Source organism: Callospermophilus lateralis, chromosome 16 (assembly GCF_048772815.1).
Source record: "Callospermophilus lateralis isolate mCalLat2 chromosome 16, mCalLat2.hap1, whole genome shotgun sequence".
In the NCBI taxonomy this organism is placed as follows: Eukaryota; Metazoa; Chordata; class Mammalia; order Rodentia; family Sciuridae; genus Callospermophilus; species Callospermophilus lateralis.
Genome location: NC_135320.1, coordinates 80740154 through 80763947, shown reverse-complemented (window position 1 = coordinate 80763947; position 23794 = coordinate 80740154). Strand labels below are relative to the sequence as shown.

General features: G+C 52.2%; 1 protein-coding gene across 5 annotated transcripts in view; it reads left to right on the top strand.

Moving 5' to 3' along the window:
- The first annotated feature begins 407 nt into the window (after window positions 1-407).
- Window positions 408-23794, top strand: part of Cyrib (CYFIP related Rac1 interactor B) — a 141748-nt gene continuing 118361 nt past the window's right edge. For 2 of the 5 annotated variants that reach the window (XM_076835753.2, XM_076835748.2), the window contains exon 1: window positions 600-746. The gene's annotated coding sequence lies outside the window, so the exon portion shown is untranslated. Of the gene's footprint in view, window positions 511-599; window positions 747-23794 lie in introns of those variants that run through there. The other 3 variants (XM_076835756.2, XM_076835745.2, XM_076835744.2) reach the window with 3 other exon arrangements.

Below are 23794 nucleotides of genomic sequence, written 5' to 3'. Positions count from 1 at the left end.
TGGAGGACTGAATGTTTTGAATGCACACTGCCACGAGATGGGCAGAGTCTGTCATCATTCCCTAAGTCCAGGTGAGAGGGAAGTGAACCCTGGGATAGAACCTGGCCGGCCTGAAAGTCCAGGGACTCCTCTGGAGTTGGAGCCCTGCCTTAAGGGTGGTGACCTTGCGGGCCATCTCTACGCCTAGCGGAGCTGGCGCTTCCTTCTCCAAAAAGGGAGGGCAATGAACCCCCACCCCCAGCGCGCCCCACGCAGCCTCTGGCCGGCCTGCTGTGACTTGCCCAAGGTCACCCAGCTCCGGCCCACGGCGCCCTGGCCAGGGAGGGCACCGACCAGTTGGGCGCTGCAGCCCCGCGGCAGGTTTTGGGGTGGGGGCCGGCGCGGGGCGGTCCCGGGGCGCGGCGCGCGCTGACGCCGGGCCCCCGCGATGCGGCGGGGACGGGGCGCGGGGGGAGGCGCGTCGCGAGCGTCCTCCTTTTGTGCGAGCGCCGGCGGCTCGGCTTCTCGAAGGTAAACAGCGCTTCCTCTTCCTCCTCGCTGCGTCTCTTCCTTTTATAGTTATTTTTCGCCTGGCACTCGCCGGGGCCGCTGCTGCTGCTGCTGCCGCCGCGGCGGGGGCCGCTCGCGAACCTGTGGCGGTGACGTGAGACCCGCCAACCCGGAAACGGCGGCGGCGGCGGCGGCACCGGAGGATCCGAGGCTGCTGCGCTCCCGCGCTCCCCTCTCGCGCCCGCCGGGGCCGCCAGGTACGTGCCGGGGCTCCGCCGGCCGGCGCGCGCCCTTGGAGCCGCCCTGCACCGGGCGAGGGCGCGGGAGCGGGGCGCGCGTGACGGGGGCGGGCAGGGTGGGGTGCGCTTCGGGCCGCGCGGGAGGAGGGCGCGCGCCGCGGCGGAGGGGGCGTCAGGCCGGGCTGGCTGGCGCGCGGGCACGCGGAGGGGGCGCTCGGGTGGGCTGGGGCCGCGGGGGCCGCGCGGGGAGCACGCCGCGGGACCGCCTCCCGGGTCCACCCAGCTGCGGGGAGCGCGCAGCGGCGTCCTGTGCAGCCGAGCCGTCGTGCGCCCCAAGGCTGGGGGCGCCCGGGTCGCGGTGGCAGCCCTCCCCCCGCCCCAGGCGGACCCTCCTGTGAGCCAGGTGAGGGCGCAGAGCTGCCCTCTGGCTAACTTCATTGGGGGCTGAAGGCCAGTCGTTTGGAATTGAGGAACTAGAGGGCTGAACAAAATCTCCATTGGTCTCCAGACTTCCTTCTGGGGTGGTCCCCCGCCTGTGTTTAACGAGCACTTCCTCTTTGCCCTTTATCTTTTCATCTTTTTTTTAAAAATGGAAGTTCAGTGTCAATGGGTGGATGCCCTTGCAGTATGCAGAGCCTTGGGGCTTGTATGCGGTGGGTCTGGAAGGAACCTGTGTGTCCTTTGAACGTATGTCCTGTGTTGGGGTGGGAAGAAAGAGGAACCCAGGAGAGGACTTCCTTTGCCGGAACCCTGGTGGGGTGTTTTTGATACCCACCTTGCAGCAAAAAATGGAGGGTTGGGGAGGAATTGAGTGGGAAGGAGGCACCTCTTGGACTTTGCACCTATGTTTAACTCCTGGCTCTGCCACCTATTAGTTTTGCGACCTTGGGTAAGTCGCTTACCCTGAGTCTTAGGCTCCTGGCTGTTAATGGGCTAGAGAAAATGAGCAAATCTGGCCTGCAGGGGCCGCAGTGATGGGAAGTGTTAGTCACCTTTCATTTCTGCAATCCTAAGGTCTAAGAGGGGGACCTGGAGCACAGGTCAGGCACTCTACAGATAGTTGTGAAATGAATGGGTGGATAGTGAATTTTGAGAAGTGAGCTGGTATGGTTCCTCATTTTGGCTTCCTTGGCCTGCAACATCCATCCCACAGTCCCCCAGAGAGCCATATTTTGCCACCTGGGCTCTGGAATCCATCCTTTCTTTGAGAAGGATTGTCTTGGGGAGATATTGAGTCCTTGTGAAAAAAGAGCTTCAACTCTGACTTTGAGACACTCCTATTCTTGGAAGATTGCATTTGGTGGTAATAAAGAGGAAGCATCGTTTTGATTGCCACTGCCAGATGACTGGCCGAGGTGGCTGCCAGGGCTGCCAGCTGGGATGATTTCCCAGGCCTGGGGCTTTCTGTAACTGTGGAGGAAGCTGGGGAAGAGGTGGGTTTTCTCCTGTGGTTGGGCATGCAGAAGTGGTCATATGGCTTGTGCTTTCTTCTGGGGAGGCACATTGTAATTTGCATTTTCTGGATCCTTGTTGGTCTTTGAGCAAGGGTCAGGCAGAGTCTTTGTGTGTGTGTGTGTGTGAGAGAGAGAGAGGGAGGGGGAAGAGAGCGATATGGAGTGAGAGAGGGATACTTGGAAATGCCTTAAGGCCTAGGATGTGATATGTCTCTGCACTTAGCTTTGGGACATTTTCAAGACATTTTGCTTTCTCTGCAGCCATTCCTTCTTCTTTCTCAGTTTCCAAAGGCTTCTGTTTCCCTCTTAGGATTCTTAGCCATGTCCTCCCTCTGCCTGTCCTCCCTCTGCCCCAGGAGGACAGGAGATGAGTCTGAGTGGTACTGTTATTTTAAGGGGCAAGAGCAGGTGACTCCATGCAGCCACAAGCTGCAGTCTGAGCATGTGCAGACTTGTTCTGAGCTCATGTTGTGGCCAAGGTTACCTGTGTTGGTAGAAGTCTTATCCTCATTTTGCCCAGGCTTGGAGAGAGTATAGGACTTACCCAGGACCCTGGGCCAGTGAGGAGCAGATTCCCTATACCCACTAAGTCTTGAGCTGCAAAGTCAAGGTTCTTTCTTGTAGGCCCTCCTGTGTTCTGAATGTTCTTTGTGTCTCTTGGCACCTTGCTGGTCACCTAGCAAATGCCGGAGACTCCATTCATGCTTTTTTGACAGAATGAATAGAGAGCAATGGTTTCCCCTTTGTTCTTTGTGAGGTACATTCTGTCTGCATTTCAGGGTCAGCATAGTGGCCTGTCGGTGACCTTGAACTTGTTTTCTGGTGGTTCCTCCCAATGTGCCAGTCCCTGACAACTCTTCCATCAGCATCCAGACACTGATGCAAAGGAAGGACTCCTGAGGGACACTGGTGCAGGAGGTTGTGGGCTCATGCTCAGCATTCCTGGTTTCTCTTGATTGACGAGACCACTATTCATGTGGCTTAGGCAGTTTAAGACTTGGATGTCTTTAGCGAAGCCATCTGAGGCAGCGCTGTGCAGGTAAAAACTCAGATTTAAAGACTGGGCTCTTTAGCTACATGCTGGCCATGCAGCCTGAAAACCTTCTTTTTCTACCAGAGTAAGAGAGCAAGATCCAAATTCACTCTTCTTTTCCTCTCACTGATGATGATGATGATGATGATGATGATGATTTGTGTGTGTGTCTGTCTTTCTGCCTAGAGCTCTGGAAATTCAGTTTCCCACTTGTAAAGTGGAGTAGAGGGCATGGGGTTGCTGGCAGTAGCAGAAGCAGAGCACTGAGCACAGCTCTCTCCCATGTCTAGTGAATGGGGTCATGCAGGATTACCACCATCAACCACAACAATAATGGCCGTTCCCTCAATAGGAGCACAGGTGTCTCTAAGGCAGGAGGTCTGTCTTCACTTGAATTGGAGCTTCCTGAGGGAAGTCCCTTGGGGTGGAGATGGGGCCCTTCTCTGGGGACACCTGAGAAAGGCCTGTTGAAGACAGAATCAGCTTGATCTTGTTTTTCATCCTTATCTCGGGGTAGAGGGTCTTTCCCTCTCTCTTTTTGTGTCTGTCTCTTGTACAGTTGGCTCTTTATGCCTGTGATACTTCCTTTTGTATTTTTGGCAACCCTCCTTCCTGCTTTCAGCCCAGACTGGATTTCCCAGGTTCTCACAGGGACAGAGCTCCTGTTGCTTTGGCGGAACTTAGGAATTGAGTCTTTGAAAGTCTTAAAAGAGTCATGGCCTCTGGGGTTGAAAGATAACTTTGTCGCCAAGGATGCAGGAGGCTAGCAATGACTTTTTTTTTTTTTCTCCCACTCTTTTGTAGTTCTGGAGACAGCAAGGGTATGGATTTGGGGCCCAGACTGCTGGGGTTCCCACCCTGGCTCTGCTTCCTATGAGCTCTGTGACCCTGGCCAAGGTCCTTCCTCTTTCTTTAGGCTTCATCTTTCAAATGAGGAGCAGTCAGGGCCACCTGAAGTGTCCTTGGACTCTCAGGTCGCGTGGAAAGCCTCCAAGGAGAGTGCAAGGCATACAGTAGGTGCTCAGCACATGTTTGCTCCTCTCACACCCCTGGCTCTTTCTGTCCCTACCCCAGCCCCATCGTCTTGCGGTTCCCCTTGGGAACGGCGCCCATGGCTGGCAGGTTATTCCTAGATTTAAGTTGGATCCTCCACGCTTTCTGAAGTCCAAGTGTGCTATTTTAAACCGATTGTTGACCGGCTGTTGTATGGCGCTGCCACTGAATGGGAGATGATTGCACCGTGTTTGTCAGGAAGAGTAAATGCGGGAGTCATCAAGTTTACATTCTGTCCCATTGATTTGTTTTTCCTCCTTTTCGAAGACTTACTAGCTGCCATCTGCTCCTTGAACATCATGTTCATAAATATATAAATAATCGAAGTTGACGAGGAGGTTTGCTTAAAGGAGTGTTGCTGAGAGTGAGTTTTATAAATATTTAAGATAATCTGAAACCATTAAAGGAATTTCAGGGCTTATTAAAAAAAAAGACTGAAAATGTGTTTTGGAAAGTTTCCTTTTCTTCCCAATTTGAATAAATGGCAAGAGTGAAAAATGAGAGGAAGGGGATAGGGATGTCACTCAGTGATAGAGTGCTCATCTAGCATGTGTGAGACCCTGGGTTCAGTCCCCAGCACAACCATAAAAACAAAAAGACCAAAAAAAAGAAAAAAGAAAGAAAAGAAAATGGGGCTGGGGGAGCATTTTCTTTTCTTTTTTAAAATTGTTGCTGGACCTTTATTTTATTCATTTATTCATATGCGATGCTGAGAATTGAACCCAGGGCCTCACACATGCTAGGCAAGTGCTCCACCCCTGAGCCACAACCCCAGTCCACGGGGGAGCATTTTCTGAGTACAAATACAGCAGGCAGCTGGTCTCATCATCTCTCCTGTTGGATGATGGCAAGCATGCAAGTCACCCATTTTATTTGTGGGGTGGAGATAGTGAAATCCAGGGGACCAGGACAGGCCTCACTGGTTTCTAGAGCTTCCTGAGCTTCCTTGAGATTCTGAGAGGACCACTGAGTAACATGTGCCTGGCACCCCTCTGGGACCTGCACATTTCAGATCTTGCTGCGATAGTCATGGCCGACTTCTAGAAAGTTCCTCAGATGAATCTCTTTTGGGTAACGATTGACTCTGTTTTAGTGAGTCCTGCTAAGGTCCACAATCTGGGAGGCTTCTAGGTGGTATATCGGGAGGAATGTTGTCCAGACTGGAGTGTTCTCACAGATCACTTGGGGCTTCCCCTGCAGATTCTGAGTCAGAGGTCTGGGACAGGCTGAGATTCCTCATTCGTAACCCTTTCCCAGGGTGTGATGCCTCTGGGTTGTGGGTTGCACTTGGAGATAGCTAGTCTGACCTCTCCTCCTCATTCACTCTAGATCTGGAATATGCAGAGGATGCAGATCCGAGTATGACCCTGGAGGTTCCCAAGGCAGCCCGGAGCTACGTTAGTGGAAGAGACAGACGCAGAAAACATATACAGTAAAAGCACGGAGGCCCAGGATGGACTTCTGTGCAGGCCAGGGTGGGAACACAAGTGCCAGTGGGAAAGAGAGATCTCCTCGTCTGCCAGCAGGCGAAGGAAGGCCCAGGGGCTGTGCACCAAGGAATGGAGATGGTACAGGGAGAGGAGGCAGGAGATAGCTATGGAAGGTTTGAGCAGGATTCTCATGCCCAGAGTTTCGGGCCTTGACTGTGCTCTACTCTCATACACATGATGAGGAAACTGGAACCCACAGGGGGAAGTGTCTTGCTCAAGAGGAAGAGTCAGGGCTGGGACTCAGACCTTCTGGCTCCCCAGCCCAGCTTTTCCCACCACCCTACAGCAACTGCCTGTCTGCGCCTTGAGGATGCCCCTGTGCTGCTGTGCTTTAGTGAGGAGGGCGTGCTGAGGGCTGCCACCCTTCCCAGCTCACAGTGTACCTCTTCCCTTGATGATCTGTGGGCAAGGGTCCAAGCCTCTAAGTCCACAGTGAAAAGGAAGGCCCAGCACGGACGAGCGGTGGCTTGGAAATCAACACATACCACCATAGAAGCGAAGGGCTGGCTCCCAGCGCCAGCATCGTGTGATTGGGAAGGGGAAGGTTTGAGCAGCAAAAGGAAGAAAAGAACCATCTCTGCTCATCTCCTAGGAGTCTTCTGTGATCTGCTCTGTTGGCCCCACCCCTCAGTGCCGTGTGACCTTGGGCAAATCACAAATACCTCTTAGGGATGTTTGGAGGACTAAGTGGGGTGGTGTGCATAAATGCATCTAGCACAACCCTTAGCAGAAGTGCTCCCTAGACACCTCCTCCCCAAAGGACATGGTCCTTAGTGGCCTAGAGCCATGATTTGTCCAGTGGTCATTTCAGGCCCAGGCTATGCTCCCAGCAGAGACAGGGTATGAATTGGATGGAAGGAGATATTTCTTCAAGGTGTTTTTATATTGCCAAGGGAGAAAACCAAAATATGCAAAACAATTCTCTACGGAGGCGGTTGGCACCTTTGAAAGGGGATAGTGGTGGGGTGAGAAGTGTGACCCTTGGAGCCGGGGTCTCAGTTCAGACCTGATTCCTTCACTGTGAAGTCTCGTGCACATTCATGCCCTGCCTGGCATTGCGGTGCTTGCCTTCCAGCTTGCTGTGGCTCTTCAGTCAGAAAATGCCCGCCTGTGCCTGGCGTGGGGTCTGGCATCTGACAAGCGCTCAGTGGTGGGAGTCTCTGGTTCACACAGCCCCAGATCTGGGACTCAGGGAGACAAGCGTAGGCCAGGGGACGTCTTTACTGCCAGTCTCTATGGCAGGCTCAGCTTTGCTCAAAACCAGAGTTGAAAAAGAATGTCAAAGACAATGTGGAAGCGAAACTTGGGCAATCACATCCTCAAATGTCTGATTTGCTCCCCTGAACTCTGGGTTTGGGTACTGCCCTGTGTGCCCGGGGCACCCAAGACCCATGGTGTGCATACAGATCAAACAGGCCTGCTGGAAGGGTGGCAGTGGAGGTTTCTGGGTATTCTGCAGGGTGATATTTCATCATCATCCCTGAACACACCTTCACAGCTCTCAGGTTTTCAGTTCATCATGGAGACGTGAGCTCCGTCCTGCTGTTCAACAATGATAATCAATTGTGTAGCCACTTGTGTGCTCGCCCTGTGATGCACATGTGTGGGGAGTAAATACCATATGTCCCATGGCCAGCCACGCCATGTCCAAGGGGCCTGAGCAGCGCAGAGAAGGACGAAGGGGCCTTAGGACTTGTTTCTTCTGGCTGACCCAAGCTCAGCCCTGCTAGGCCTGTTCCCCACTCAGGGCTGGATGGGCTGGTGGGGAGGGACACCGTGAAGGACAGACCAGCGGCTGACTGAAGGGGAGCAGGAGCCGGGGAGTGCGGTGACACTGCAGAGCCTTTGTGGAGGTACTCATAGCCCAGGAAAAGGCCACTCAAAACAAGGCTGCCATAAACACGTTGTGGGGTTTGTGATTGTGGTTTTGCTTGTTCTTGTCTGTGTTTTGTAGGAGTCAGTTTGCCACGGAGGTGGGATGGTGTGCCGTGCACTTTGTCTCCTCCCTTCCAGTAACTGGGCAGCAGGGCTCTCATCGCATCTCACATGTGAGGACACTAGGAAACGTGGTGGCTAACTGGAGTTCAATGTTTCATGCCACCGTCGATGCCCGCCTGCTGTTTTTACTGTCTCCTTTGGGTGACCTTAAACATAATTCAGAAAGTCCCTCAAATGGAGTCATCTATCAGGAATAGACACTGCTTCTATCTGTGGATCTTGCTAAGGGACGGTGGCATCTCACAGGACAGGCTTCACAGTAGCCATCGACATAATGAACTTGCCATAGTGAACTACCCACTGTGAACTTGCCAGTCCAGGGCTCAGAATTGAAACGAGGCTGTTGCCAGTAGATCGCTGGGCTCATTTGCTCAGTGAGGTTCTGGTAAGTTCAGTGTGAAACCGACTCATACCGATACCGCACATCTTGAGGTGTGTGGCGTTGGGATCATGGTGTTTTGCGTGGCCTGCATTAGCCTGCCCTAAGGCTGTGTGCAGCCCTCAGAAGGAAGATGGGTGACAAAAGGAGGGTCCTGAGCCCTTGTGCTTTGGGAGGTTGAATTTGAGAGGAAAATCTCAGGGTTTGGGCACCGGTCACTGTAGACTGAAGAACGTGGATCCGGGATGGGTATCTCTGCTTTCAATGTTTCCCCCACCTATATTCTGTATGTGAACTTGTCAGGATGTTCTGTGCGTGCGATCCTTCTTCCCCAGTATTTCCTTCATGTCATCATAACTGGAAGTGTTTAAGCTTGTGGGGAGGGTCAAGAATCCATATTTTTAAGGAGCACTCATGTTCATGAGCACTCTTGAGTGATTTCTGAGGTAGTGGTCACCATCACTCAATTAGAGAAACACCTGTTTAGAATAACCTTTGGTCCATGTGATGGCTTTTCCTAACTCTGAGTGTGTGTGTGTGTGTGTGTGTGTGTGTGTGTGTGTGTCACAGGTGGTGGCCAGTTGACAAGAGACAGAACATAGCGAGGTATGTTCTACTCCCCAGCCTTTCCCTGGCCGTGGCCCACATAGGAAGTAGAATTTGTCAGGCATGGGGTGGGGACCAGGCACTGAAAGAGGAAGCAACTTTGCTGGCAGTAACTGACTGGGGGGCCCCGCTGCCCGAGTGCTGAGGCCCACATCTCAGGACAGTGCCACCTCTTCTTAGACTCTCTGGTGGGCTCCCATTCTCCTTCAAGGTGGGCACCTGTTCAGATAGGCAACAGGGCCCAAGAGGCCATGTGAGTGGCCCAGGGTTGTGTAGCAGTTTGAAAACCCTCCTCTCTGCTCCTCATTTAAAGATTGGACGACCAGGCCAGGGAGGTGCCAACCCTGCCAGGACCACACAGCCAGCGCGTGGCCCCAGGGGGAGCGAGACTCTGGGCCAGACGGCCTGTCTTTGGAGGGGGGTTCTAAAGCCACAAGGCCCTGCCTGGTACCTCCCAGCCACTGAGTCCTGGCTTCCTGTTCTGATCTGAGGCGGCCTGTTTTTCTGCTGGTCCCTGAGTTTCAGACACCCCCCACGAGCTGAAAGCACCCGAGTGGAACCCTGAGCAGCCACAGTCACGTCCGTGTCTTCATTGTGACTTGGGAAGCCAGCCCGGCAGGCAGAGTTCATGGTGAGAACGAGTCGTGACAGGCCCTCAGCTGCCTGAAGGGTAGTTTTCCATTCACATGGTTGTGTGTAGGCAACGTCTCGCCAGCGCACAGACGCGTGGCATAAACGGCGGGGACAACGTACGAGAAGGTACAGTGCTCACTATAAAAAAGAAACATGAATATGATGCACAGGGTGAAATGCACATTCATGTTATTTAAAGTTTTTAAATTATAAAATTTTGTTTAAAGCTCACCCTCTGGGCCTAGTTGAATGAGACTCAGAAAGGAGGGCCTGCTGCAAGCCCACCGTAGGCTGTGACACACCGAGGACATCTTCAGAATCTGTGTGCAGTGGGCTGCATGTGTTTTATCCACACCTGTGCAGGTATTCCAGATGTTCTCTGCTCCAGGTGTTACCTTGGAGATATCCTGTGGGCATCTGTCCGTCAGGTATGGGAAACTCCGTGGATGCCTCTCTTGACCTGGCAAGGCCCAAGTTTGTTTTTCTGAATGAAATAGAGCCTCTGGTCAGAGCAGCACCTCGATTTAGGCCTTTTAGGTCTTTGTCTCGTCTGCGTGTCTTGCCTCTGTGTTGATGCCCCAACCTGGGGTTGATCTGAAAGGGCCTCTGCCTCCTGGGTCCAGGGGAACCTCAGCTTTTGGGCCCGAGGCTCTGCCTCCCACTGGACCTGTATCTCCCTCGTGGAGTTTCTCAAAGTTTCAATGGTGAAATGCAGGGGGAGTGAGGGAACATGCCTCCGTGTGCTTCTAGGGTTACCTCAGACCTGCCATTCTCAGAAGTGAAGGAGGAATGCACCAGGTATGACCCTCAAGTATCCCCTCACCCTGCTGGGTGCCGTGGCGCATGCCTGGAATCCCAGTGTCTGGGGAGACCGAGGCAGGAGGATTGTGAGTTCAAAGCCAGCCTCAGCAACTTAGTGAGACCCTGTCTCCAAAAAAAGGGTCGGGGGGGCTGGTGATGTTGTGACTCAGTGGTCGAATGTCCCAGGGTTCAATGCCAGGTATCAAAAAAAAGTCCCCTCCCTGCAGCTGCCGTGATGGTTGTGGTTAGACAAGGCCTCTCTCCAGGCGAACATGACTTCATGGCTTTTGTCTCCAAACCCTGGACACTGTAAAACGGAAAAGCAAGCAGCCTGGTCCCTTGTACTCCCTGAAAGCTTTGGAGGTGAAGGGAAAAGCTGATCTCACCTTCCAGCCTTTTCTGTGCTGTGCATGTCGAGCTCCGAGGCTGTGAGGCAGAGTTGGAGAGAGCCTGAGGTCTCACATGTGGACGTGCAGAGCCCAGAGGGGTCCCTAAGAGCTCCTGCAGAAAGAGACAGAGCCCGGCAGGCCCCGCCTCCACCTGCACTGCCTGGGAAAGGTGTCACCCCTGTGAAGCGCGGGCTTCTTCTTGCTGGTGGCTGACTGGGTCCTTGAGTGACCCCTCTGGGCAACCATGGTAACCCATGTTGAGGGCCAAGAAGATCTTCATGACCTTTGACCTGGCAAACCCACTCTTGGGAGTCTCTGCTCAGGATGCCACTCAAGGTATGGAAGGAATGTTGCCCAGAGACCCTCAGTGGTCACCATAACAGAGTGCAGATGGAAGGAGCCCATGTCTGACAGTAAGTCACTGGAAGTCAGGGCATCGGAGGAGGAAACAGAAGAGCAGTCCGTTTCTCATAGCCCCGAGACTGGAAGGGGTCAGGAGCTGAGTGGCGGGCAGGCGGGGCGGGGGCGAGTCTGGAGGGTCTTCTCTTCCTTTGTCTCTTGTCCTTTCCCTCTTGTGGGTTACCCCTCTCCTCCCCTTTTCCCCCCTTTTCCTTTCCACTCCCCTCCTCTCTCCTCTTTCTTCTCTTCTGTGAAACCTAGCACCTTCCTGTTTCCAGGGAAAGAAAGAAAACCAAATTTAGGTCACTTCATAAGTGAGATTCAACAAGACAGATCAATCCTTACAAAGGCCCAGGCATCCTTGAGATAGAACACCAGTGGGGCTGACAGTGGGAGCTTGAGAGACAGCCGGCAGTTCCTGAACGTCACCACCACTGCGCTGGACTCTCCAGTCCTCTGCAGAAGACCTGATTGTGGCCTGTTTATGAATCAGAGAGGTCGTGTGATTTTTTTCCAGAATCACACCGTTCCTTCCCTGTGAACAGTGGGTGGGATTAAGGGAATCTAGAGACACCCCATGCAGTAACTTTCTTGAAATCATACAAAACTGTTTTCAGGAAAGGGTCACATGAATGACAGCTATTGACAAACAGGAGCAAAGCGTTTTGTTTGGATGTCATTGCCTGTTGGTGTCAAATCAGAGAGGACTTGGGTGGGGTGGAGAGAGCTGCGGTAACCTGTAACCTGCATCACCAAACACCTCTCCCTGCAGCGGCACATCCAGGGGAGGGCGCACCTGACCTCCCAGGGGCAGGAACAGCCTTCCAGAACCCTCTGCCTGTGGTCTGAGGCGGGTGCAGGCAGCAAGGGGAGATGGATGCGTCTGCCATAGAGAAACCCGTAAAGAGCAGGCAGATGAAGACGCCCCAGCGGGTGGCAGAGCTGTAACCGTTTATGGGATTGCGAGTCTCTAGGCAGACTCGCTGGTATTTAAAATGCCATCCTCTCTGGAGTTCCGTGTCTGTTATGCTGCCCACTTGTCATCTCTGCCTGCGTCTCGGAGGTGATCGGATTCAACATTCCTTTTGAAAGGGAGGCACACAAGATTGAGGCTAGGGGGGCACACGCCTGTAATCCCAGCGACTGAGGCTGAGGCTGGGGGATTGTATACTGGAGGCCAGCCTGGGCAACTTAGTGAGACCCTGTCTCAAAATAAAAAAAAGAAAAAGGGCTGGGGATGTAGCTCAGTGTTTGAGCACTGCTAGGTTCAATCCCAGTTCCCCCTGAAATTAAAAAAAAAAAAAAAAAAGGTTCATAGGTATCAGATTTGTTTTGTTTGGTGAATGTGAATATATTCATTAATTTCCTGCTTCAGGTAGACAGTTGAAATTGGCATCTTTAAAAATACGTTATGTCCCGCCCCACAAGTTTCCCCCTTTTTGCGGTGTTGGGGTGGAACCCAGGGCCTCACACATGCAGATCTGCCATCTTATATGTGTACATACGTGTTTCTGAGAGTAGACACCAAGTGGGCATCTTAGCATGTCACATAGACATTGGTTGAGTGTCTAGAAAGTGCCTGGTTTTGCCTTTGTCTCCCGCGTCTGTCCCTGTGCCCGCGATCTTGTGTCCTGGCAGGGGGCTCCCCGCTCCTCAGTGCGGTCGCCTGTCTTGCTGTGGATGGGTGGTGAGGACAGGCACCTCCAGCTGCTTGCTGAGCGGGGCCTGGGCTTGCCTGGCTGAGGGATGCGTGTTTTTCATTCTTCGGGAGGAAAATGCTGACGGCAGAGGCCTCTCCTGGGCTCACAGCGTCTTGGTTGGGGCTGTCAGGTGCGAAGTGGCGCGGGAAAGCTCCCAGCTCATAGCGACTGCAGCGGCTCCAGGTTGCCCTTACCTGAAGGTCCATGTACCTGTCCTGGCTGTGCCTCTGCCTCCCAAAGCTCTGCTGTCTGTTTGCTCCGGGGCTGCACGTGTCCTGCCAACCTAGAGGACAGGGCGGAGTGTGGGGACCCCACAGGAGGCCCTGGTCATCAGCTCCACTGACATGCCTGACAGTGCTGTCACCTCCCCTGCCTGCAGGGCTGTGACTGCTCTCTGTGCCCCAGGTGGGGTCTTCTGTGCCTGCCCTCCCACTCTTCCCCCTCCCGTACTGTTCTCAGGCTGGGGACAGTTCCTGTTAGGGCAGATAATTGAGAGTCCGCTCTAGGGACAGACGTCTATGAATAGAGGTGCTGGGAGGACGCGTTTGGCCAAGTTCGAGCTGAGCCGAGTATTGTCAGCGCTGAATTCAAGATGAGCTTCCTGGCTCTCTCTTCCTCTTAGCGTTGACCAAGCACCAAGGCCTGCGTCTTTAAAAAAAAAGAGGAGAAAAGGAGGAAGAGAAAAAAAGAAAGGGGCTCGTATGATAGAAAATAAAGTGTGCTAACAACACCTGGCCTTGGGGAGCACTTGGCATTTAGTGCTTACACTGCCAACCACAGGGCTGCCCTCTTCTGTATTGGATCTACAGGCCAGGCTCAGAGTGGGCCTTGCTCCAGGAGTGTCTGTAAAGTGAGTGCATGATTGTTTTAGTTTTTTGGAAAATCAAAGGCCAGAGAAGTTGAGTGATTTGACTATAGCTGCACAGCGGGTCAGGGCCAGAGTGCAGACTTATTTTCTTAGCTCTGGCTTGAGTTATCCACTTGCTGGCAGATATGCACTTCAGGTGGAGAATTTAAAGGTCAAAAGACACGATTTGTGAAAGGCGCGTTTACTGAGGCCAAGTCCCCCCTTTATTCTGAAGTCTAGCGGTGCCCTTGTTACTCTCAGAACCCACCTGATCTCGTGGTGGCCGTGCAAACCACCTTCTCCCTCCCCACCCGCCCCTGTCTGTTTAAGCATTTTCTCCTTCGTGTGACACTCACTGGGACTGTATTGTTTAGTGAGTTGAAAGCCAGGGTGGGCCGGAGCTGAAGGAGAGAAGACATCGTCTTTGCTGAGAGGGGCCCTCCTGCTCTGTGCTGTGTGGCCCCCAGTGGGTCTTCTCAGGGGCAGCCAGATGGCCACCCGTCCTTTCCATTTTATCTATGGAGATGGTCACTCATCCATCAGAGTCTTGCAGAGCCCCTGCAGGGTGCTGGGTACCGTGTTGCAGGATCCTCACAGGAAATGCTACCACTTCCCTCCCGCCAACCCTGGTGGTCCCATGCTTGGGATTTGGCACCTTTAGACTCCTAGGATGGTAGGGGGCATTTTGAAGGTACAACACAGGTGGACTCACAACACAGAGAGCCTCTGCACCTCTGTCTCTTGTCCCTTCTCCTTTTGGGTCTTGTGGGTGAAACCTGCCCTTGGGCAGTCTCCTTTTCCCTTGTCACCAAGTTCTCATGCAGCATGAACTGCGTGCCAGGCTGTGGATTAGGTGCCAGGACACAGATGAAGAGGTGACAGATGCTGCACCCCAGAGGGTCCCAGACTGGACAGAGGTCATTGTTGTCATACGCAAAACTTTGAAAAATTAAAAACATGCAAAGCAATGCTGCATGCTGTTTGGGGGCACCATCTCATACAGCAAAGTTTAAAGAAATGCACAGAAATGATAAATGCCAAATTCAGGATAGTGTTTAGCTCTGGGGTTGAGAGAGTTACCATCAGCAGACCTGGAGACTTTGTAAACACTATTTCCTTCATTAAGCTGGGTGGAGGATATAGGAGGTAGTTTTATTATTATTTGTATTTTAAATACTTTAATTCTGTGCAGTAAAAGTTTTAAGATAGAGTTGCAAGCCAGGTGTTATTTGGATATTCTTGCCTGGTCACTTCTGTAGCCAGATATGGATGTTTCTCCTCCACCCTTCTAGCCAGGGGGAGGATTATGTCACTCAGGAACTATTGATCTGAACTCTGCCTAGAGGGAGGGACAGGCTTCTTAGAGAAGGTGACAGTTTGAACTGAGTTTCCAAGGCCAGGGTTGGGAGCAGCATTTTCAGATAGGTGCTAATGCGGGCAGGCAGGGGGCACTCTGGGAGTTTCAGGTGTGAAGGGGCAGGTTGATCCCAGCTTTGGAGTAGACCTCCACCTGCCTGGCTTCCTCCTGACCATTCATGCTCAGAATGGCTTAGATTCCAGGCTGGCTTAGGGCTGACCTGGGATGGACTCAAGTGTGGTGTTAAAACCCAAATAGTTGCCCGATAGCGCTTTAAGGTTTATCGGGCCTCACCATTGTGAAAGACGGGTTCCAGCCCCAGGAGACTGGCTTCATTGTCAGATGCAGAAAGCCACCGGTAAACCCAGGCTCCCATGAAGGGACTTGGACCAGGCCAGTGCAGAAGCTCGCGAGACAGCCTCAGCAACATAGTGAGACCCTGTCTCAAAATAAAAAGGGCTGGGGATGTATCTCAGGGTAAAGTGCCCCTGGGTTCCATCCCTGGTACAAAAAAGAAAGAAAGAAAAAAAACTGGTGAGAAAGAAATGAGCCTCTGAGACTCTCGAGGTTGTCATTGTGTGACATGAAAGACCATCTGGAAAACCGATGCCTTCCCCGGGGTTGGGAGGAGGCCGAGGACCAACTCCCTGCTTAGCAGCTTGGGGAATAATGTATATTCAAGATGGTTTTCTTTGAAAACACTGGAAAGGCGGGGAAGCTCCTGGGGGAGCCAGATGAAAGCACTGATGAGGAGTTTCATCAGCGCTTAATCAAAGACATGGATTGTTTTCTGGGCCCACTGGTTCTCCTATTGTTGTCTTTAATTGTGGAAACTTGTTCATTAGGGTTTCATTAGGGCAGGCCCTGGGAGCACCCCTGCTTGCCCCTTTGATCTCTGAGACACTGTCCACTTCCTTGGGGAGTCCCTAGGCCTCCCCAGCACCTCCACATCTTTGCCACTCATCCAGATTCAGGCTGGACTCTTCACACATATCTCAGAATGGAGGTACTCCTCTGCACCCCGGTTCCTGCACTGAGGGTGTGGGAAGCTGTCTTTGGAAGGGACCTGAGCTGGTACCTAGTACAGTGGCCAGCTGAGGAGACTGAGGCCCTCAGAGATGAGAAGACAGTGAATGTTCTCGAAGGGCATCCTCGGCTTCTGACACGAGCCTCTTCCCATCTGAGCACAGGTCTTCTGAAGGTGGTCCCTGTCCAGATGCAAATCCACGGGATTTTCAAGTGCGGTGTTGACATGTGGAACCCCATTAGCTGAATCGTGAGTCTCTGGCCCGGTCCAGAGGCCCTCAGCACGCGTCTCCTGCCAGGGGAGCAATGACTTCTGTAGGAAGTTATGGTTTACATTTTACCTTGGAAACTCCAGCACTGTGCACAAGTGCCTGGGCCCTCGGAGCATCCTCTTGCAAGTTGTGTTTCATCGCAGTCTTGATTGAAAACCTACAGCGCTTCCCTGCTTCTATTAGCTAGGCCTTATCCACATTTCATCTGCTTTTTTTAAACACTTTTTTTCGGGTCTGTGTTTATCGACCTTGAGTAAATGCAAATCCTTGACTTTAATTAGGAAGCCAGCAGTGTCTAGAAGAGGAGGCTCCTTCTGTTCTGTTGTGCCACGGATATTGGAAGAGGAGGAAACAAGACAAGGGGTCCCCCGGTGGATGATCCAGTAGTTTGGGGTTGCCCCCTACCCCCAGGACCATGTGCTGAACCAGCTTGAACACAGCTTGAATGAATCACTTCACATGTCCCTGTGTGTCAGTCATTCATTGAGCAAAAGGACGGTCTTCCCACCACATTCCATGATTGACCTTAGAGGCCGTGCTTTTTGCCAGTGTTCACTTCTGCATCTGTGTCTACAGTGTCACGGGGCTCAGGGAGCATCTGTGTAATGAATAAGGGGGTACAGGCGTTCCATCGGTAGGAGTTCATATATCTTTTTTAATCACAAGCTTTAGGGTATCTTTCAAAAATAACCCTGGAGGCTGGGTAACAGAATGCATTAGGTCCCCAATGAGTAGTTAGTCACAGGAAGGCAGATGGAACCCTAAAGTCCCCGGGGAGAGGGACTCTAAAAGCTGGCTGTGGTATGGAGTTGGTTTGGAAATCGGTATGGAGTTGGTTTGGAAATCGGTATGGAGTTGGTTTGGAAATCGGTATGGAGTTGGTTTGGAAATCGGTATGGAGTTAGTTGGTTTGGAAATCGGTCTGAAGAAAGAGAAGTTAGAGACCGAGCTGGTTTTACTAGTAGGCAAGTCAGTCAAGCTTTGAGGCAGATCTCTCCCCCTGTAAATGGGGGAGAGAAAGGTAATGCCAGGTTCTTCCCTGAAGAGTCCTCACCCTCCCGTCCCTACTTGGTTTCTGTTTCTCATGGTGCAGCTCTCTTCCCACGGTGTGCCCTGGGGATGGCAAGGCAGAGAAGCCATTTTTCGGTGGTGGTATGGTGACAGTACAGGGTGCTGTGGCGGAGGGAGGCCTGGGTTGCAGTGGGTCCATGGAGGGTGGGCACGAACCTGACCAGAGAAGTCAAGGAGGGCTTCCCAGGGGAAGCGCACCCAAGGGTAAGAGCTGTTTTTTCCTGAACTTGGATTCCTAGCTCTAAGCAAGTGCCTCACATATGAGTGGTCAGTAAGTGACCGATGACAGGTAACTATGTCAAAGTGTCTTATAAACTGGAAAGTGCAGTGCTGTGGTGGCGTGGGTGTTATTTGTGGAGGGTGGAGCTGGGTCACCTAAGACAAGCTGCATCTCCAGCTTCCCGAGCTCTAGCTGCTGCCGAGAGCTGGGATCTGCCCTGAAGCAAGAGAGGGACTCTAAAAGCTGGCTGTGGTATGGAGTCGGTTTGTGGGTGACAGGCCAGCCTCTGCCTCCGTTCCTCCCACTGGGGACACAGAGTTTTTGGTAACGAGCAGCGTTTCCTAAGAGGATCCAGATTTGGATACCTAGCCCTAGTCCTCTGGACCACAGTCTCAGGGCTGGTGACTGCTCAGGAAGTCACTCACTAGGGTGTGTGTGTAGAGACGTGGGGTGACATTCAGTAAAAACTCAAAAGGCCTGGAGCATAGATCACACCACTGACCTCTAACCACCCCCCAATACTGTTGCCATCCCCCAAAAGATGCTTCCTCTTTTATCGTCCTCTCCGTAGCCAGCAGAACTTTGGAGATCAGGGAGGGGGACAAATTTGTCACTGGCTTTGAACCAGGGGTGCTCTACCAAAGAACTACATCTCCCACCCTCTTCATTTAACTTTTTATTTTTTACCTTTATTTATATTGTGTGGTGCTGAGGATCAAACCTTGCCCCACACATTTGAGGCAAGCGCTCTAACCCTGAGCTACAGCCCCAGCCCTCTTCATTTTATTTTTTATTTTATCTTTTCAAATACGTTTTTAGTTATACATGGTCACAATGTCTTTATTTTATTTATTTGTTTTAATGTGGTGCTGAGGATCGAACCCAGGGCCTCACATGTGTGAGGCAAGTGCTCTAGCCCTGAGCTACAGCCCCAGCCCTTCATTTTATTTTGAGACAGGGTCTTGCCATGTTGCCTGAGCTGGCCTTGAGCCCTGGGTGAGGCTGGCTGATCCTGGACCGTGGGATTCGGGGCTCCAGAAGGACAGGACCTGATGACCTTCAGTGCAGCATCTCCAGCATTTCTCCAGAGCCAGGCACATATGAGGTACTCATTAAGTAGCTGGAGAATGGAGTGTGTTCATGACGGCAGAATCCTGGTCACCTGAGTGCTGTGCAGAGGGTTAGGAGGTGTTTCTTGTGCTCTGATAAGTGGGCAAGATGCAGAGGGGATACTTCCCCTCCTCAAGTTGGCTCTTGTGAGACTTTTCAGAAGTGACGGTCAGACCACCCCTCTGCATTAAACCCTCGACAGCTTCCTGTTGTCATTTAAAAACTAAACAAAATGCCAGGCCCTGAGGCTTCAGCCATCTTCCTCGGAGTCCCCTTCTCCTGTGCTCTTCTGAACAGGCTTCATTCTGTTCCCTGGAAAACATGCTGTTCCCTCTGCCCCACATTGTGTTCCTGGGTCTTTGCAAAGTGGCTCCTTCTTCCTCAGTTTGTCTCTCCTCTGACAGCCTTTCTTATAGGTCACACCTTTCTTCCTTCCACGCCCTCTTCCCCATCTGTGTGGTTTGCACGCCTGTTTGTTAGATCTCCCTATCACCCAAGGTAGGGGCCACGTTCCCTGCTCCTTCAGTGTAGCACCCAGAGCCTGGCACGAGGCCTGGCACTTGGTAAATATTTGCTCAGTAGCTGTTTGTTGTGTGAAACTAGGCTGGTGGTTCATCCTTTCGATCAAGAGATATCTATTGAGCACAGACTAAGTGCTAGGTGGTGCTAGGACCTAGGTATATAGTGTAGAACAAAGGGGTCACAACATCTGGAGTTTCCATTTCAACTTCTCAACCTGTTCTGCCTTTAAACTGTGTTGTCTTCTGTACCAATTCATGCATGCATACCTATTTCTATGTATCAGTCTATCTAAATGTTATACAGAACATTAACTGAACACTCACTATGTGCCATGGGTATATAAAGCATGCATTTTTGGAACACCAATTACATGCTTCACATAAGCACTTACATATAAAGCGCGCATATTCAGCACATGCAGTCTATACGACCAGGGTCTGTGAAACACCAGCTTGGTGCCCATACTGTGCTGGCAGTAGGAGAGCACAGTCCGGTGGAAAAGGTGGAGAAGGAAATGCAGTCAGCGTGGTGTGGGCAGTGCACTGAAATCCATTAGGATGAGGCTGAGAGCTGGTCCTTGCCTGCGACAGCATCACCACCTCCAAAAGACCTGGTGTGGGCTGAGAGGAGGCTCAGGCTTTCTGGGGAGAGCGCGTGAGTTCTGGTTGCTTGTTTCCGCTGCCTGGATCGGGAGTCTGGCACGGTGCCCTCCCACCCTGTCCCTGCCGAGGGAGCGAGGCGGGGTGGCTCCTTATGTATTGATTTAGGTGCTTGCCAAAATCAGATTGTCTAGGGACTCACTTAATTTGGGTTCTTTTAAAATAATCAATGAGATGGAAATTTCAGAACACCAGGAGACTTAGATCCGAGTAGACCTAAAATTCTCTTTTTCCTTAGAACTGACAATAGTGTGTGTGTGTGTGTGTGTGTGTGTGTGTGTGTGTGTGTTGGGGGGGTGTCAAGTCAGTGGCAACTGAAGGCATTTCTCCCACTCGGCTCTCCTCCCCTCCCTCACTTACCCCTGGATCTGTTCCCTAGCTCCCCTGCCAGGATTTGTCATTCTGGTCCCATTCTCCCCTTGGCTTATGAGCCAAAATGAGGAGGACCCTTCCAGGTCATTAGGCTGTGAATGGTTCACCAAGAGAGGCCCCAGGGGCTGTCTGAGTGGTGGGGATTCTAGACAAGACCCTGCAGGGCCCTCCGTGTGGGCTGCACCCTACACTGGCTCTTTGCTTTTATAACAGTCTTATGAAGATTGATGGCAGAGGGGATGATGGCCCCCCAAAGATGTCCATGCTCCAATCCCCAGAACCAGTGAATATGGTACACAGCAAAGGGACTTTGTAAAGAGGACTAAGTGTGTGTCTTGAGATGGGCTATCTGATAGGCCCTCTGCAGTCATTCGGTCCCTGGAGGAGGGAGGCGGAAGGGTTGGGACAGAGCAGACTGCGAGACACACAGAAGCTCGGGATGGAGCTGAGGCTGCTGACCTGTTGGCTTTGAATGTGGAGGAAGGAGCCACCAGCCGGGATGCTGGCTGCCACTAGAAGCTGGGCAAGGTAAGGGGTTGGGTGCTGCCTGGGCTCTGTGGCCCGCTGGAGCTTGGTCCTGACGTCATATCTCTGCGGCAGCTCATGAAGCCCATTCTGCTGACCTCTGAATTATAACGTGGACTGTTTTAAGCTGCTAAGTTTGTGATATTTAGCTGCAGAAGCAACATATGAAACTATTGCAAGATACATTTTGCATATCACAAAATCTGCCTGTTTCAAGTGTATAATTCAGTGATTTTTGGTTACCTTTTTTTTTTTTGGTGCCAAGGATTGAACCCAGGGGCGCTTAACCACTGAGTCACATATCCAGCCCTCCCTTTCATTTTTTTTATTTTGAAACAGGGTCTAGCTATAAGTTGCTTAGGGCCTTGCTAAGTTGCGGGGGCTAACTTTGAACTCCCGATGTAGCCTGATAATATATGGTTTTGGAATATTTTCATCACCCCAGTAGGACCCTCTATGTCCATGTATAGTTGATTCCTGTTCCTACCCCTCTCCCCCAGGTAACCACTAGTTGTCTTTTTGCTTCCATAAGTTTTTCCATGGCTTTGCCTTTGGGGCATTTCCTATGAATGGACTCACGATGTGTGCTCTCGGGCCTGGCTTCTTCTAACTCAGCACAGTATTTCTGTGGTTCCTGCGTATTGTACTTTGCTCCTTTTTATTGTTGCATCATGTTCCACTGTGTAGGAGTTCCTGGCTCTCCTGAGCCTTCGATTCCTTATCTTCAAAAATGGTGGTGACACCCTCCACTAGTTGGAGATATCCCCCAGGGCCCAGCTACTCACTGGTGCAGTGATGGCCACCGGCTCGCTGTCTTTCCATTCCTGCCGCGGGGTGAGCGAAGGAGCAGCCCCAAGTCCAAACTCCAAGCTGCTCCCAGAGCCTGCCTTGCAGGAGGCCTTTCCCTGGGTGACTGTGAGATAAAGCAACATGAGCAGGGAACGAGCATCCTCATGCCAACTCGCAGGGTCTGGCAGAGGGTAGACATTTCTCCAAAGACCCGCCACTGCCAGGTCCACCCGGGACGTGGAGACACTTTTCGTTACCCACCCGCTGCTGCTGACTGTGCTGCTGATGTTGGCAGTGCTTACCTCTGGTGCAGAGGGGCAAAGCCACCTGAGGTTAAGGCCTGGAAGGCCCCAGTCATCCTGCCAGTGACTACCCAGACCCCATCTTCAGAGACCCTGCAACACAGAGCCGGGTGGGAAGTGCATAGAGAGCTTGTCCGTGGCTTGCGTTTTTAAGTGAGTGTGTTAGGGTTGTGATTGAAAGGAGTGAAATGAAGACAGAGGTATTTGTAAAGGTTAGCCAGAAAGGCTGAGAACCTGCCAGCTGTCCTGGTCTCTCTGTCCCCAGCTGCAGGAGAGGGATTTCACTTCTTGGAATATCAGTTTCTACCTCTGTAAAATCGGAAGGTTTTACCAGAAGATCTCTGAGGCCTGTTTTTGGAAGTAACTCTCCACACATTGCATGTGTCAAAATATGCTCAGTGTCAAAAGAAGTTTTATTTGTGGACACTGGGTTGAATTTCACTTAAAACAGAATACCCCTCACTTTAATTGACGCAACAAGAGGCCGATTTAGCTCAGAGCCTCTGTCTGTGGGCGGTGGGTGTTGGAAAGGCCCTGAGAATCCTGGAGGGGCAGGAGCTGTTTCAGAGGTCCTTTCCCCCTTCACCCCTGCCGCAGTCCGGCTGCAGCAAATTAGCCGGGGGGGGGGGGGGGGGGGTGGTGACGAACAACTTGTGTAGATTGATACAGCAGGAATGGAAGTCGTTTATTGTAGGACTGGAGGTGTAGATATACATTCCACACAGCTGATCTAATTAACATAAACTAGATACAGCAGTCAGCCAATAAGGAATTTTCATATTTAATGGCTCGCTGGCCTTACTTCATAAATCATTCCCTCTGGCATTTTGCCAGGTGCCATCAAGACTTGTTTATAGACTCTTAACACATCCCGGCAAGGAGGAGCCAAGGAGTGGGGCTTTGACCCGTGTGGACCAGATGTAGAACGTGAGGGGGTCACTCTTGTCTCCAAAGCGCTCTTGGTGCTACCTGGGATGATGAAAACACTGCTCCTCTCTGGTGACGTGCATGTCCCCATGTCAGGAGATGGAAGGACCTCTGTGCTGTCAGGGAATGCTCATAGGTTCCTGCACCTGAACTAGAGGCTTTGTGAGAACACAGGCCCTCAGGGTGATATGTAAGCTGTGTTACAGGAACTTGCATCAGATCTGCAGCCCCTGTGGAGCCACTGGAGGACTTGTGTATTAGAAAAGGTGGCAGGTGGGAGATGGAGTCTGGGGTTCCACAACGGGAGAGGGATTGTTCAGGGCTTAAGGCCTGGACCCACCTCCGCGGTGCCATCTGAAAGGCACAAGCCAGATCTGAAATGTGGCCAGGGCAGGAAATGGGGCCTGGTGGCAACAGCAGCCTACCTGATCCACTGAGCTCTGTATTAGTCAGCTCTCTGAGTGGCAAGTGATGTAGGCAACTAAACTCCAGCCAGCCCAAGTTTAAAGAAATGGTTACTGTGTCAAGTACTTACCCCCAGGTGTGGCTGCTCCAGTTCCATCCTGGCTCAGTTTTGTCTCCCTTTGCCTCCTGGCTCAGCTTCCCCTCACCTGGCTGATCAGGTGGCCTCTCCCTTCCAGAAGGCAAGAGGCTGCTGGTAGCGTTGGCTCAGGCTCCTGTCCTCCCATCTTAGCGACCTTGGGTGTGGAATAAAAAGCACCCCTTTCCCAGGGTCTTCAGCCAGAGCACCAGAGAGAACGTTATTGTCCAGTCAGGGTCACAGGGCTGTTTTGAACTGTCCATTGGTTCTGGAAGATTCCACGCTTTAATTGTCCTCCCGCAGGTAATGTGCCCCTAGAGCACTTGGAGAGGAGGGTTGGGGATGCCTCTTAGGAAAACTGGGAGCGCTCCCAGGAGGGGCCTGGGGTTGAGGCAGTCCAGACGCAGCTGGGCACAGGGGGCACAGCCTTGTGTCTCACTGTGCCTGGCCCTGGAGGCTTCTGCCCTAGTGGTGACCTGCACTTGCTGGAGTGAGTGGCCTCAGGAAGGGAGATATGGCTGGCTCGGTGACTTGTCCTTGGGTCACTGCCACATGAGCCAGTTGTCCTCCACTGCTGTCTCCCTGCCTCTT